Consider the following 17,835-nt stretch of genomic DNA (forward strand, 5'->3'; position numbering starts at 1 on the left):
CTTCGGATGGATGCCGACTTTTTTGCAGATGGTCATTATGCTGATTTTCTTGGCGCTGCTCCTGAAGAGAACAGAATTACCCTTGATAACATATTGAATCATGACTGATTATTTTCCTTTGGTAAATAACTCTTTTTTGTAACCCATGATTGTGATTATATTGTGAAGCAATCATCAGATTTCTATTTTTGTATAGCCCCCGAGTGTTTCGGTGGCTGTTTTCTGTATTTGTGTGTCGCGAGGTTTTGAACCAAGGCGTTTATTCAATATGTAATTTTGCCGAGAATCGGCCTTCGGGCTTTTTGTTGAGTACTATTTTGTATCTTTATTGACTCGCGAGGTATTTTGATACCAAGGCGAAGTTTTTTTCTTTTTTCGAGGAACTATATTGAAATTCGTCGGGTCGGAGACTTTTTGAACGTGTCGATGAAGAAAAGTTATATTGACGCTATCTTTATTATATTGCAGCACCACGAGCCCGCCTCATTAAAAACCTTTCCCGTCCCCACTCGGTGCCCCGAAAAAGGAAAAGAGTGCGTCTGAAAACTCGTGGGCGTTTCAGTACATTGAAGTTTTACAAGGACTATATTTCGACTCTAGGCGTAGAACCGCCTGAGTTGCGCCACGTTCCAAGGGTTTTGCTCCTCCACCCCTGTCTTCTTGTCCTTTATCCTGTATGCTCCTCCTCCGATTACTTCCATGACAATGTAAGGGCCAAGCCATGGTGACTCGAGTTTTTCATGACTTTTTTGCGTGAGCCAAAGAACTAGGTCTCCCACCTGAAAAGATCTTGGCCGTAAACGTCGACTGTGGTAATTCTTCAAGTCCTGTTGGTATTTGGTTACCCTTGATAGTACTTCGTCTCGAGCTTCGTCGAGTGCATCGACGTCGTCTTCCAATGCTATCTTGGAAGTTTCTTCATTATATTACGTGACTACGGGGAGTCGTGCTCTATTTCTATTGGCGATCGCCTCTGCTCCATGGACCAGGAAAAACGGGGTCTCCTGTGTCGCCGTATTTGGTGTTGTTCGGATGCTCCACAACACACTTGGTAGTTCTTCTGGCCAGGTATGTCGAGCTTTTTCCAGTGGTCCTAACAGGCGTTTCTTGATGCCATTGTAGATAATGCCATTGGCTTTCTCGACTTGCCCATTGGTTTGAGGATGTGCAACTGACGCAAAGTGCAATTTGATACCCACTTCTTTGCAATAATCTTTGAATTCGTGGGATGTGAAGTTACTGCCATTGTCTGTGACGATGCTGTGGGGCACTCCAAATCTAAAAACGAGGCCTTTTATGAATTTTACTGCGGATGCTCCGTCTGGTGAATTTATCGGCTTTGCTTCTATCCACTTTGTAAATTTATCGACAGCTACTAGCATGTACTCCTTTCCTCCTGGCCAGGATTTGTGTAACTTGCCCACCATATCAAGTCCCCATTGGGCAAAAGGCCACGACAATGGTATTGGTGTTAGTTCTGCTGCTGGAGAGTGAGGTTTTGCGGCGAACCTTTGACACGCGTCGCACGTTCTTACTATTTCCTTGGCGTCCTCGATTGCTGTCAACCAGTAGAATCCTGCCCGAAAAACCTTGGCTGCAATAGCTCGACTACTTGCGTGGTGGCCACATATTCCTTCGTGTACATCCTTCAGAATTATTCTTCCTTCTTCGGGTGTGACACACCTTTGCAGGACGCCTGAAATACTTCGTTTGTACAATTCTCCTTTGACCACCGTGAAAGCTTTGGAGCGTCGAATTACTCGTCTTGCCTCGACTGGATCTTCGGGTATTTCTTTCCTGAGGATGTATGATATGTACGTCTACATCCATGGTATCTGTATCATCATGACCAGGTCCTGATCTTCTTCTTCTTCTTGCTCTTCCTTGGTAGCCCCCGAGGGCTTCTTCTCCTTCTTTTTTGATTTTGTCGATTTAGTAGATCTCTCTGTTATCTCTTCCCAAAATACACCCGGCGGAACTGCAAGGCATTGCGACCCGATGTTTGCAAGAACGTCAGCTTCGTCGTTGCTCAATCTACTAATATGATTTACTTCGCATCCATCGAACAACTTCTCAAGCTCGTTGTACACCTCCTTGTATGCCATCATGCTATCATTGACTGCGTCACATTGGTTCATAACTTGCTGAGCCACCAATTGTGAGTCGCCGAAAATTTTTAGTCGAGTTACACCGCAAGCTTTTGCCATCTTCATCCCATGTATGAGAGCTTCATATTCTGCTTCGTTATTGGATGCGTTAGGGAACGTCATCCGAAGGACGTATTTTAACTTGTCGCCTTCAGGTGATATAAGTACTACTCCTGCGCCAGCTCCTTCAAGTCTCTTGGACCCATCAAAGTTCATGGTCCATGTTCTCGACAAGTCTGGGGGTCCTGTGTTTTGCAGCTCCATCCACTCTGCGATGAAGTCTGGCAGAACTTGCGACTTGATTGCTTTTCTTTTTTCATACGTGATGTCCCGAGGGGAAAGTTCGATTCCCCAAAGGGAGACACGACCCGTAGCTTCTGGATTGTTTAGTATATTTGACAAGGGAGCTTCATTGACCACTATGATCGGGTGTGCCGAAAAATAGTGGCGCAATTTTCGTGCCGTTGTGAACACTCCATATGCTAGCTTTTGGTACTGAGGGTACCTTTGTTTTGAGGGTGATAAAACTTCGCTAATGAAATACACTGGCCTCTGTACTCCATGGATTTTTCCTTCTTCTTCTCTTTCAACGACTAGCACCGTGCTAACCACTTGAGGGGTGGCTGCAATATACAACAGGAGAGGTTCCTTTTCCTTCGGCGCCACCAAAATTGGTGGTGTCGAAATTGTGCGCTTCAAATCCTCGAAAGCTCTGTCGGCCTCTTCGTTCCACTGGAATTTATCTCCTTGTTTTATCAGAGCGTAAAATGGTAATGCTTTTTCTCCCAGCCTAGCGACGAATCTGCTCAAAGCTGCGACTCGCCCAGTTAGCTGCTGTATCTCTTTCAACTTTGTTGGCTTTCTCATTGTTACTATAGCTTGTATTTTGTCGGGATTTGCTTCAATCCCTCTTGCTGAAACTAAGAACCCCAGAAGTTCTCCTGCTGGGACTCCAAAAGAACACTTCGTCGGGTCCAGCTTGAGGCAGAATTTGTCGAGGTTGTCAAAAGTTTCCTTGAGATCCTCGATCAGCGTCGCCCCCTTTTTTGACGTTATGACGACATCATCGATGTATACTTGCACGTTTTTCCCAATCTGTGTCGCCAAACACTTCTGCATCATCCTCTGATATGTTGCTCCCGCATTTTTTAGACCGAAGGGCATTGTTCTGTAGCAAAACACGCCGTATGGTGTGATAAACGCGGTCTTTACTTCATCTTCTTCTTTCAATCTGATCTGATTATAACCAGAATATGCGTCCAGGAAGGAAAGACGTTCGCATCCAGCCGTGGAGTCGATAATTTGATCGATCCTCGGGAGGGGAAAGTGATCCTTTGGACAATGTTTATTGAGACACGTAAAGTCGACGCACATGCGAAGGACTGTCGTGTGTTTCTTCGGCACCATCACTGGGTTAGCTACCCATGTGGCTTCTGTGGATATCTCTTTGATAAAACCAGCATCCTTGAGTCGATTTATTTCTGATAACATAGATTTGCGGTTTGGTTCCGAAAAACGCCGCAAGGGTTGTTTGATTGGTCTCGCGAGAGGATCTAAGTTGAGGTGGTGCTCAGCAAGTTCCCTGGGTACTCCTGGCATGTCAGTTGGGCACCATGCGAAGATTTTCCAGTGCTCACGGAGGAACTTGACGAGCGCGCTTTCCTATGCGATATCCATATTTGTTGCAATGGATGTCGTCTTTTTCGGGTCTGTCGGGTGGATCTGCACCTCCTTAGAATTTTTCTCGGTATTGAAAGTTGATTCTTTATTTGGCCTTCCAACATCTGGCATCACTTCGTAGTCAGTCATACTTTTTGACGCCAAATACTCAGCTTGCATCCCGAAAGTTTCTGATAGTCGATGAAAATCCTTGTCGCACTTATCGGCTAGGGCGAAGCTTCCTTTCACTGTGATTGGTCCCTTTGGTCCAGGCAATCTCCACAACAGGTATGTATAATGTGGCACCGCCATAAATCTAGCATATGCTGGTCGTCCCAACAAAGCGTGGTACTGTGACGGAAAATCCACGACTTCAAATTCCAGCCTCTCGATTCTATAATTCTCTCGAGTTCCAAACTGAACGTCGAGATTGATCTTCCCCAATGGATAATTTGGCTTCTCCGGTGTGATACCGTGGAACCTTGTGTCTGTTGGCTTCAAGTTCGCTAAGGATATGTTCATCTTCCTCAATGTGTCTGCATACATGAGGTTTAAGCTGCTGCCGCCGTCTATGAACACTCGAGAGACATCAAATCCCGCAATAACTGCTGGCAGAATAAGTGCTGACTGCCCTGGTCGAGGAACTTGTTGCGGATGATCTGCTATGGTGAAACCAATATCTTGCCCTGACCAATTAAGATACTCTACAGTTGGTGGAGGCATTTTTTCTGCCATAAACACCTGTCGTGAAATTACTTTTTGAGCTCTATTTGACGGCCTTGCCTTCTGAATCATCGACACCGCTCCGTGAGAGTTGGGATCAACATAAGGTGGTGGTGGTGGTGCTGCCGCTATTCTGAGCTGATGTCGATTGTCTTCTGTAATCGCGGGAGGAGGTGGTAAGTGAATCTCGCTCCTGGGTTCTCGAGGATTTCTCTGTGCTGCCCGAGCGTTAGCGTGCTCTGCATACCTGAACATTGCCTGGAAATTGCGACAGTCTTTCTGCAGGTGTCCTGACTGTCTTTTACCGTTGCTGTCGATGAAAAAGTGCATCTGGCACGGCCCATTCATCATGTCTTCAGGGGACATGAAAGGCCTTGGGAACCTAGGCCCGCTGTTTTGCCTGCTGTTGCGAGAATCATCTCTGTTATCACCTCGCTGTTCACTGCTTCTCTGATAATCATCTCTGTTGTTTCCTCCTGTGTTTGTCCGAAAACCTGCCGAAATTTGCCCTGGAGCGTCATAATTCGGGTACTGCCGAGGAAATCGTCGCCTCGATTGATAGTTTCGACTACGGTCCTCCTCTGGGGACCTGTGCCGTTTGTTGTGGACAGCGTCTTCTCCATCTGCCCATTTGTTTGCTATCTCCATTAACGCGGATACTGTCTTTGGATTGGTCCTTCCCAAGTCCTCGACAAAATCTCCTCGCCTGACTCCTGCGACAAACGCATCTATTGCTCTTTCGTCAGATATATTTTCTGCCGAGTTTTTAATGATATTCCACCTTTGGATGTACTTTCTCATTGGCTCATCTGGCTTTTGTCGACATGCTCTCAATTCCTCTAACGACGCAGGTTTTTTGCACGTGGATCTGAAGTTCTTGACGAACACGTCCTCGAAACTTTCCCAGCTGTCGATAGATCCTGGAGTGAGTTTCTTTATCCAAGATCGTGCGGCTCCACTCAAATGCACTTGGATGCTTTGCATGGCTGTTGCCCTGGTTCCTCCTGTGAGCTTCACTGTCTCGAGATAATCAACTAGCCAATCCTCTAGATCTTGAAGGCCGTCGAACTTTTTGAAGTTATCGGGTAACTTGAATCCTGAGGGGACTCGAGTTTTTCGGACTCTCCTCGTGAAGCATGGCAAGCCGCACATATCTTCGTCGTTAGGTTCCGGAGATTGCCGATGATCCCTTCTGCTTTGCCGCGCTCTATCGACCCTTGCTTGTGCTGCCGTGTCTCTTGCTCCGCTTGGTCCTTCATGTGCTGCCGCCGTTGCTGCTGCAGGTCGTGGACTATTTTGCCTTGCCGCTCCCTCGGGAGGCGTTGATACGAACGCTGTCCCCATAGCTCCAACTCCTGCTATCGCCATATTGTATAGTGTTTCCCTTGGATCACCTGGAGGTGGTTTAGATGCGAGGATAAAAGCTTGTGTCGCCATATACCCAGCTTCTGGTGTCTTAGGGATAATGTTCCCTCTTGTATCTATTGACATAAAGGACATATCGAGGTTTTGAACCAAGTGCTCTCTTTCAGCTTCGGGTATGTGTTGTAACCTTGATCTTCCTCTATTCCGAGCCTCCCTGTGGCTATCACCCGAAGTTCTAGATTGTCGACTTAGATCTGCCCTTCTCCTGCTGGATGCAGAAGCTGCCTCCTTTCTCCTGTTTAACTCGGCTGTCTGTTTTTCCAATTCTCTGGCAGCTCGTGCTAGCCTATATTGATATGCTTGTAATTCCTCTGGTGTGGCCGTGGTAGCCATTGGTTCTGTACCATTCATAGCTCTCGCGGCTCTGTCCCATGCTGTTTGTGAAAGTTGAACTCTGTCTCGCGGCTCTGGTCCGACGTATTTGTTGCCCAGGCCTTGTCGCAGATTGGATGGATCGACATATGGATTTCCCAGATCGTCGAAAGCCTCAGATGTTTCCTCTTGATCCTCAATGGCATAAATCTGATGATATTTTGTATTCAGATCTATGTTGGGTTTGGTGACATCGTCGTTGAGATTGATGAAGACCTTGCCCACTGTGATGGATTTGTCGATGAAGTCGTAACTGTCGACACCGCTTGAGCCATCGCTTATATATGAGCCCGCAGATGACTCAAACGACATGTCGTTGAAGATCTTGGCGAGTTTCTCTCTTGTTCTGGTGCTGACGTAGCGTGTCGACGAAGTTTCTTCTTCTCCTGACTCGGTTGACGATGTATAGCTTGAAAAATCAGAATCGACCGCCGACGATCCCGGTGAAATCGGAATTTCGACACGATACGATCCTTCCTTCTCGACGCGAAAGTGAAACCTTCCGAACGTCATCTCCATGGGCTCCGCCAGATACGCATATGCATCCAAACGGGAGGGTGGGTGAGGAACAAAATCGACAAGACCAGCAGCGATCTGTTTACCTTGATCCATTGTGTTGCTTGCGGTTGATGATGTCGAAGACCTTGAACGTGCCATCGAGATCAGATCCTTACGCCTCTAATCCCCACAGACGGCGCCAATTGACAAGGTATCAACTTGTCAATGCCTATGGATTATAGGCTAGGGTTTAGTTGGAAGTAGAGGGTAAGTAGATCTCGAAGGTTTCAGCCGAAAAGTACTCGACGATTATGAAAATTAGGGTTTGTAATAATGATTCGATGATCTTTTCGTCCCTCGACTCCCCCTTTATATAGGAGGTGGAGCCGAGGGATTCGTGTTGTACAAGTTACATAGTCCGGGACGGTTTCTAACTCATCCCGCCAGATTACAAATAACACTTCCTATTACAACTCTAGCTTTCCTTAATATATCTTGGGCTCCTGAATCTTCTTATTCTTCGGGTAGTGGGCCTTCAGTAAACCCCGGGTACTATCTTTGGCAGGCCCATTTGGGATGCCTATGTCAGCCGGCTCATTGCAGCCGGGGCTGTTCTCATTGTACATCCCCTTCAAGGAAACAGAAGCTCTTGAAGCCGAACTGAAAACTATCTTGGCGAAAATCTGGGCCTTGAGCACATAGCCGGTAGGTCCTGTGTAAGGCTTTGTTCCTTAGTTCTAAAGTCGATGCCCTTGCATCGGCTGTATGTCATGATGCTGAATTTTTTTTTTACTGGCCGATTTTCTATCGGCCCCCAATGTTTCACTGCACACAGGTTCATCTGCACCTGTTCACATGTTTGGATGCCCCTCGAGCCGAATCTGCCAGGTGACTGCAGATATCGGCTTTGTGGTTAGCCAAGGCACTGTATTTGCACGTCGGCTCCGCTAGGATTCATGTTGACTCTCATCCGCCGACATGACAGCTGCCCAATAGATCAATGTTGAACGTAAGCAGAACCTGTGGTGAAGATAATTTTGGCTGATTGCTGAAAATCGGCCTCCATATTGATCGAAACGCTCAATGAAGGTTCTGTAATGTCCCTTCATAAATTTTTGGGGCTGATCACAAGGATCAGCCTCGCCATGTTTGCTCATTGCTTTGTTCTTGCTACATGGTCAGGCCAGTGGATAAGACCAGCTTAACCCTTCCCTTCGTCACGTCGATGCGCTCGCAGTCGTCCAAATTGATACCCGAGAGTGGCTCTTGGCCTGCTGCTTCCCACGCGTTCATGCCAGCCGTTGAAATTTCGGCTGAGTCATCGGCCTGGACGACCTCCACCTCATCTCCATCCCACTGTATTATGCATTGGTGCATCGTGGAGGGAATGCAACAGTTGGCATGGATCCAATCTCTTCCTAACAGAACAGCATAGGTGCTCTTGCTATCGACGATGAAGAACGTCGTAGGGATAGTTTTCCTTCCTACGGTCAGATCCACGTTCAGGACAACTTGTGCGTCAGATGCTTGGCCATTGAAATCACTCAATGTTACGTTGGTCTTGATCAGATCCGAGTTAGAGCGTCCCAACCGACGTAGCATAGAGTACGGCATAATGTTGACTGCCGCTCCGGTGTCCACCAGCATCTTATTGACAGGCCTCCCATTGATGTAACCTCGCAAGTACAGGGCCTTCAGATGTCTGTAGCTTCTTTCTCGTGGCTTCTCAAAGATAACCGGCCGTGGGCCGCAGTCAAGTTGTGCCACAGGTGCCTCGTCTAATCCTGGAGCACTGAACTCCGAAGGGAGGATGAACACCATGTTTGTGCCAGCCGATGTTTCATCATCGGCTTTCCTTTGCTTGGGGCGCCACTCCATTTTCTGTGGACGGCCCTCTTCATCCAGGGTTCGCTGAACTTTCGCAGCCAGATCAGGTCGCGCCTTCCTTAGCGTATGCAGGTATAACCTTTCGGCTTCCTCCAAGCCGCGCAATCGCTGAACCCTGCGCTTTTGGGAACGGCTGAGCCCGTCAGGGCACCACCTTGGACGGTGGTACCTGTCTTCTTCTTCTTCTCCCTCGTCTTCTGAATCCTCCAGATCTTCCAAACGAGGGGACTCAGCGCGTTTGCTTTGTGTTGGGAGAGGCCCTAGACGTTTGAACACGGACACGTTGGCTGCTTCCTTCTTCTTCTGGTTGCATTCTGGGCAATTGCCGACTGTGGGCAATCGGCTCATTCCTGAATCCCAGCAATGTCTGAAGAAGGAGCAGTCCCAATGCCTATCTTCGTCGCCTTGCTCCCTTGTCTTTTCCTTGGCACGGCGCTCGTGCTCCTCCTCATCGCGATCATGCCGACGATGTCTTCTGGCTTCCCTAGCCAGACGATCTCTTTCGTCCTCATTACTGGATCGTCGGCGTTGGTCATACTGACTCACATACTTGTTGAGGAGGTGATCAGAGAGGGGTCGCTGATATCTTTTGTTCTTCACTTCTCCCTCTGTGACGTAGCGCTTGCCATCATGACGAAGCCGATCGCGTGGAGCGGCCTCCTCTGTGTCCTTGCTATGAGAGCAGCTGCCCTCCATCCTTGCCAACGTGGTGTCCAAGTCCTACCATGTTGATGCTGAATGAGGATCCTGGCTGGCAACCTTCAGGGTAAGTGCAATCCACCATATTAACGGCGGGGAAGGGTTGGGTGTCGACCTTCATGGCGTACTGGTTGAATATCAGACGTCCTTGTTCTATCGCCATTTGGATCTGCTGACGCCACACCCTGCAGTCGTTGGTGGCATGGGAGAGCGAGTTATGCCATTTGCAGTATGGCTTTCCGTTCAGCTCTGTCATGGGGAATTTGAGACCTTCGGGTATCTTCAACTGCTTCTCCTTGAGCAGGAGGTCGAAAATTTGCTCAGTTTTGGTCACATCAAAATCAAAACCCCTGGGCGGACCTGGTGGCTTAACCCATTTGCAGGACACGGGGGTTGCCCCCCGAGTCCATTCAGCCACTGCTACCTCTTGATCTCCCGCAGAAACTTCGTCTTCCTCTGCCTCGACCAGGACTACTGCACGCTTGAATTTGTCCTGGTACAAGTCCGGGTGGCGCTGTTCATATGCCGACAGTTTCTGAACCATGTGCGCCAGTGAGGGGTAGTCTGCTTGGGAGGCCATGTCCTTGAGCGGTGCTGCGAGGCCCGCTACTGCCAACTCGACTGCTTCCTTTTCAGTCACACGAACCGAATAACATCGGTTCCTAAGATTCCTGAAGCGTTGGATGTATTCTGTCACAGTTTCTCCACGCTTCTGACGTATTTGTGCTAGATCGGCAAGGCCAAACTCGGAAGCCTCTGAGTGGTACTGCGTATGGAACTGTTCTTCCAACTGCTTCCAAGTCCGGATCGAGTCTGGTGGCAACGAGGTGTACCACCCGAAAGCCGATCACGTGAGGGACTGTGAGAAGAGCCTCACGCGTAGTGGATCCGACACTGAGGCCGTTCCTAACTGTGCCAAATATCGGCTCACATGCTCGATGGAGCTGGAACCATCTGATCCACTGAACTTGGAGAAATCAGGGAGCCGATATTTAGGTGGTAGCGGGATCAACTCGTACTCGTCGGGGTACGGCTTGGAATAGCCGATTGCCCTCCTTTTCGGCACCATGCCGAACTGGTCTCTCAGTATAGTACTGATCTGATCCGCTGTGCTGGCTGCAGGAGTTGAACTCTGAAGATTCGCCGGGGTGGCGTACTTAGCCATCCATGCTTGCTTTTCCAGCTCTGAGCCAACTGCAGGAGCTGAGCTCTGGAGGTTCGTCGGGGTGGCATATTTAGTTAGCCACGTCTGCTTCTCAAGATCTGTTGTTGACGTTCCTCCTGCTTTCCCAGAAGTCCCTGATGTCGCGGCCTGGTTTGTGAGCGCCCAGTTACCGCAGTCTGGCACGTATGTGCACATATACCCGTGAGGGATCTCCTTAGGCGCCTCATGCAAGAACTAGCAGTCACTAGGGTCACCACCGATCTTGTAGACGACGAATGCCGGTGAATTCGGCACTTCTGGTGCTGCCAACGCAAATGGCAGCGGTGGACGGGACTGGAGTGGCACCTCTCCTTGGTGTGTCCCGAGAGCTGGTCCTGACGGAGAGTACTGGTGTCTCATGATCTCCTGGATCACCCGGAGAGCGACGCGCTCCAAAGTGTTCACCAGGTTCTCAGAGTGGCGGTGCAGCGAGTGAGCCACCAAGTAGTTGATCTCCTGACGTAGGGACCTGGTGCGTTCTTCTGACGGGGCAGAGAGGTCTATCCCATCGAGTGCACCATTAGGCGAGAACCCCTTCCACCTGATGCCATGTGAACGGGTTCTGTGGAAAGAGCCGATGAGGTCGGCCTCGAGGATTGCTTTGACCTCGTCATACTTCTTCTTGAGCTCGTCGGTCAGCTCCTCGTACGTGACGGGAGTGCCGTCCGCCATCTCAGATGTAGATGGCGATGTGGTTGATGAAGAAGCTTGTCCCACCGGGCGTGCCAGAATGTGTTGCGGTCAAAACCCACCGGCGGGCAGCGACGGGCAACACAGTAGAGCCGGGAACAACTTAGGGCTGCGGCTGGCCCTGGTCCCTCCGAGCGACGGCCCGCAAAGCCTCTGGTACACACGTCCGATGCTGATGCAAGGGCGTGCCATCTAACCTATACCTGGTCAGGAAGGTGATGGAGATGTCTCGCTTAGTTTCCTGCATGGCATACACGTAAACATTAAATACGAGCCTCGATCGGCTCTCAGGTTATCCTGTGAATCGGCTCAAAGAGCCGATCCACCCATGATTCGTACGAGGTGCACGAATATATGGTGGTCCTGCTTGATCAAGATAAAGCTAAAACGATCTACGATGATTTAGGGTTTTCACCGCATAATCGGATCATCCTACTCACGATTGGGCCTCGCGGCCACGTACGGTGATCGTAAGCCGATCCTAGACAAGGCCTAAAAACCAACACGAGGTTGATCCCCGGAACATCCTGTCTAGGACTAGCAAACGACACCCTACGTGCCGCTGGATCCTCCAACCCTTTGTAAGGCCTAACTATTGCAGATATTAAACTAATCCTTAAAAAACAAGGAGCAACCGTAACGGATCGGATCTACTAAATAATGATCAAGCGGGGTGCCGCCCCCACACCTAAGGTAGGTGTGAGGGCGGCTAGATATGCAAGGGTTGCACTACGATAGCATATGATACGAAGAACAATGCTAACCCTAACATATCTAAGATAACTACGTTGCTCGCCATCAAAAAGGCTTCAGTACGAGCAACGCATGAACAACATAAAGCTTGTGCTGCCTAGATCGCAAGATGCGATCTAGGCAGCATGATGCTTACCGGTAGAAACCCTCGAGACGAAGGAGTTGGCGATGCGCCGAGATTGATTTGTGGTTGAACGTTGGTTGTTGTTTATTCCATAAACCCTAGATACATATTTATAGTCCAGGGGACTTTCTAACGTGGGAATAATCCCCACCGTGCACGAGACAAACTCTAGCTAATCGATATGTAATCTACTATGTTACAGATACACGGGCCAACTAGCCCAAACTTTGCATAACAGGCCGATTCACGTATTTCTTCCATGTATATTCTTCAAATCCAATCTTGATCGCGGCCCACCTCTAAATCGGTCAAATCCTGGTGATAACAGGTGTTGTAGTCCTCGTCCATACAAATCCAATGAGCCGAAAAACATCTCAATCGGAGTTCATATGAAGAAATGGCGCTCAAATTACCAAAATACTTAACAACCAGAGGTGACCGTACCGTACGGCCATACCACCCTCCGTCGGGACCGTTTCGTCAAACATAAAAACATTTGTGAATGCCCGAAGGCCACATCTGGTGCGGGGGTCCCCAGACGCGAAACCGACCTCCACGAGGTTAAAAAAGGAGAGCAAAACTCTAACCTCCACCAACATCATCTTCAACACTTCATTCCAGTCTTCATAGACGCCACACCTCCATCATGGCGGAGCCTTGCTGCCTTGACACCAAAATTTATTGATCAACCTTGAAGGAAGGCCAAGGAATTAGACCACCAAGGAGCCACCACTGGGGCATGGCTATGTGTTCCCGCCGCCAACAGCATCACCATTTCCATCGCTGCTGCTCTTTCTTCTTTCCCCACCATGGTATCCATGATGGGTTGTAATATTTCTTGAACCCCTTTATTAATGCAATGATTATTTGAGTACACGTGGACGGTATTGTGATCTAGAATCCTACAAGTATATGTTTATCCAATGTGTTTTCTATTCATGCTATCATCTTAGTGATTGGAGAAGTCAAATCCATTGGTGTAGTTGGAGACACCCAACTCCCGAGGCCACACATGATATAGATAGGTATTTTGTTGCGAATCATTTTAACCTAGTAGTGAAAGTCCAAATATTTTATGAGGAGCACATCTTGCCTAGGAGCACGGTTTTCCATAGAAATCAATGTGCTCCGATTTTTATGATCCTAATACTATCTTCTAAAGTTTTGTGGCATACAAGTAGAGGGAGTGGACAATTGAGTTTTCTTTGATTGTGGCATACTACGAGACAATGGTATGTGAGGGACCACCAATAAACTATAATCGTAACCCTAGTGATGCATCACCTATAGACCACATTGCTTGAGTATTTCATTGCATTAATTCCCTCTCGCTTGTTCACCGTCTTAAGTTCATTTTCAGTTTAATTTTATTTCTATCTTCACTTTATCTTGTTTTATTATTGCTCTTATTCACTTTCATGTCTTCCGAGATTATTATATTTGAAAAGATGAAGCTTGAAATGGAGGAGACAAGGGATAATAGTATTTCAAGTTTGATGAAGATGTATGACATTATAAAAGAATAGCTAAATTTATTGAATGAGTATTCATCCATGATATGTGCCTCTTACAGTCTTACCCATTACAATGTGAAGACTGCGGATCCAAAGATTACCTGAATTTTCAATGTGAGTATAACACTGATACCATACTAGCAACTTATAATAGTAGTGATAAATGACATGCTAGTATGGATCTTTTAGAGTTTGTGCTTTTTACCGGTGATGTGAGCTGCTAACCCGTATGCGAGATATAAAATAAAAAGATAAAGCACTTGATATGATGTATGGTGAAGTGCTCCCTGTATATTTTTGTTGCCAAGATTAATTCATGATAATGCATTGGTGAAAATTGTTCATGAGCGAACCTCAACCGCCGTGGAAGAACCTAATCTTTTGCATGACTCAAGGAAGGAAGAAGATACACTGCAATGATCTTACTACAACCGATGGTATGAATATGGTTTCTAGGTGGACTCAATTAGCTAGGTATGCCTCATTGTTTTGCGATTCATATCAAATATCATGTGACAATTGTATGGTTGATGGTCACTTTACTTTTCAATGCAATAAATCTCCTAAAGAACTCCTAGGTCCCACCCTAGAAAAAATAGTCTTAGATTACTGGTTTATAAAAGTGCCCATGATCTACTCGAAAATTTTAAAGAATATATAAAGAGTAGTGATAGAGAGTCTTTACAAGAAATATTTCAAAATTTGTCTGGTATCGTTGACTACTATGAAAAACATCTTAGTGATAATGCACTTGCGATAGAGAGTAAGGAACAGTGGAAAAAATTCGTTACCGAAGATAACCATTTGCAGAAGTCACAAGATAAAGAGAAGGAACACCCAGACTATGAAGTTTTCCTGACAATAATGGCCAAGGTAAAACTTCTAAAAGTTATCTATAAGTTCCTAACTCCCTCCCTCATTGCAGGATAAGCACCCATATCGAAGGACAACACTGAGCAGCAAGGTACCCTTATTCGTTTTAGCTATCTTATAAACACTCTAGCATATAATTCTTTGTAGTTTTTTGTGTTTTATCTTTATTTTCTTTTCTCAGCTGGGTGAATGAACTCCGTTCGTAGTACACCGAATCGATAGCTTTTATTTCGTCCGCTAGTTTTGCAGCGACTTGAACATTGTGCGAGGACATGTAAGGTATGGTCTCAGCCATGCAAAACCCTCTCCACTTGGTTGCTTCATTTCGACAAGCTTCAACAACAAGTGTCTCGTAAAACCTTCCAACTTGAACCGTTGTTATAAAAGTTGTAGTATAGCAGTAGTTTTCCACCTTAAGCGAGATCCCTTTCTTTTAAACTTTGGCACATAGGAGGGTTGCACACTCGTGTTCCGCTATTCATCTCACATGCACTTCATCCAAATCTAAGAGGGGCCACTCTTAGACTTAGTTTGTTCACTTGAGTGTGGTGTTTAGGTAGATGAACCTACCCTGCGAGACTGATGATTCCATCACTTGTGAGCCAATCCTTCGCACCTCAAAAAGAAAAGAAAATTTATAAAACTACAAAAGCACAAAAATCTTTGTTTTCCCTTCTAGTTTTTTTCCACCAGGTTCATGAGGAAGGATACCACCGAACCACAACAAGTAATATTCAATGAAGCAAAGGACCACAACAAGTAATGTCCACTGAAGGAGAGATATTTGTGCCTCAACGGTAAAAGTGTATCACACCCTCGCTTTAATCAAGCTAGGGGAGGTAACCACTTCTTACACTCTCTTTTGATAATTGCAGTTTCTCTTTTCTTTTGGTAATCTTCTTGAGTTTGGTTCTTGCAAATTTTTAAGCCGGGGGATGTAGAGTCTTGTGCAATGGTCTCTATCTCATAAAGTTTTCATGTAATCATGTATCCCACTGTTTTGAAATGCTTACTTAGATAAGTTCTGTTCATACTTAGGTAAGGGACACACTTGCTGCGACCATGCCAATAGTTAAAGGGTTAATTGGATTCATGCCATTGCAACTTTCTTGGAAAAATGCCATTACAAAAAGGAAAATGATTCTATCCCCCCGGGGGATCCGTCACTCGCGGCCTCCTGATCGATCGCCGTTGGATGTGTTCGCATCGCGCGTCCCCAGACTTCCACGTGGCCCGCGCGTGACCTCATCAACCTTATCTCCTCGTGTATCCTCACCCACACGCGACCAAATCCCACCCCCTCCTGAGCAGGCCGCCGTTGTCCTCGAACCCGACCGGCCAACACCACGCGCATCCGCCTTCGGATCCCACCGCCTCGAGCTGGCCGTCATCATCTTCGACCCCGGCCACCGTCATCCTCGATCCAGACCGCCGCTAGATCCCCTAGCGTCGGTGACGAGCGCGTCGACGCGAACGATTTCCGGCAGGGCGTCCCCGACAGCACAACGCCATTCTCATTGCAGCGCACGTCGAGCTCTGCCCTTGTGAGGAAGGGGCTGGGCCGGCGATCGGGGGAGGGAAGGGAGGCGGGTGTGCTGCTGGGGTGGCAATGGGGCTCTCGCGCTGGACTCCGCCGCCGCGTGCATGCGGCCCCCGCGCCGGACTCTGCCGACGCGTCCTTGGCGGGTTGCAGCCGCGAGGTGTGGCCATGGCTCTGTCTAGGACGCCGGCAATGCCTGGGTGTCGGGGGCTACAGGGAGGCTTGGAGGGTAGCGATCTCTGATGAGACCCAGGCGAGCGTCTGCTCCCACCCGTCCACAGGCCACTTCGGCTAGATCCACTATAATTGTAAAAAAATGGTGTATGCTTCGATAGTTTACCTTTTTTGCTATAATTGGTCCGTTGTTTTGCTACTTTAGTACGGAAATTGTGCTAGGATGTCTCCGGTGGATTTTTGCTACCATAGGCATAGGTCGTTGCTACTAGCAGCTTGTGGCGTTGCTATCCTGGCCGGACGGAGTTGCTTCAACCTCGGACGGCGTTGCTGCCGGCTGGAGGCGATGTCTCCGTTGATGTCTTAGAGGATTTGCAGCATATGAATAAAAAAATTTGCTACAATTTATTTGCGGTTTTGCTACATCTGCGTAATATGTTTGCTACGTGGTCTCCGGCGAGGTCTCCGGCGAGCCCAGCCTTTTTATTTTCTTTTCTGAACGAACTATTTTTTTGCTTCAGTCATTTGCTGCCGGGGATGATTTTTTGCTGCCGGGAGATGTTTTTTTGCTACATGCAAATCTAACCGTCAAAATGGTTGATCCGACGGCTGGGGACCCGGGGGCTGGGGAATCAGATCCCCCGGGGGACGCCCAGCAGTTTCCTTACAAAAACCAGATTTGGGAATATGCCACTCTTACTTCTTCATACCTCTATCTATGCCATTTTAGTTATTACAAAACCATATACGGGCAGTTATACTTTCCCTTATACTCATGTACGGACGCGTATAAAAGAATGAAGAAAAAAAGTGACGATCAATGCTTCGTTGACTCGGTAGCTTGAATCGCATCTAGAAAACGATGTGCGAGGTCTCGCTCTCGCCGCATGAACCCAGCCCCGCCTGCCTTGCCGCCGGCCAACCCCACCTCCCTTCAGCTCCCCTGAGTCACGCGCCTCTCACTAGGGCGCCGGCCGGGTGCCCCGCTGCTCTCCAGCCCGTCGGCCTGGTGCCCCGCCTCCGTTGCGAGTTCCAGCCGCCTCTTTTGCCAGGAAGCGCGCGCGGGACTCCTTCCGCCGCCGATGCACTGGTCCCGCGCGGCCTCCAGTTTCCTCTCATCGATTTGGTCCCCCACCGTCGGCGGACAGGTCCCATGCTGTCGTCGCCCTGCTTTAAGAACGCAGCAGGATGGCTTGCTATTGCTTCCTCGCGGGGGACGACGGCCACGCCCCCAGCATCAACCTGCTTGCCTCCTCTGACGGAGCCGGCCACAAGTACGCATAGCCGCCGCTTGGTCCTAGGATCGCTGCGATCCTCTGCAAACCACCCAACAGCGAGTCGGCGACGCTCGTGCCAGCACTACCGAAAGACCAAAGTGCTGCCGAAAGTTGGACGTGTGGGTAGTATGGTAAATATTGTACTAGTACACACCCAAATACATGTATATTTTGAAAAGTTATTCTCTTAAGTGCAGGAAATGGCATAGATAGAAGTATGGTAAAGTTGGAGTGGCATATCTCCAAGTCTAACTTTTGTAATGGCATTTCTCCAAA

This window comes from Lolium perenne, chromosome 6 (genome assembly GCF_019359855.2).
Source record: "Lolium perenne isolate Kyuss_39 chromosome 6, Kyuss_2.0, whole genome shotgun sequence".
NCBI classification, from domain to species: domain Eukaryota; kingdom Viridiplantae; phylum Streptophyta; class Magnoliopsida; order Poales; family Poaceae; genus Lolium; species Lolium perenne.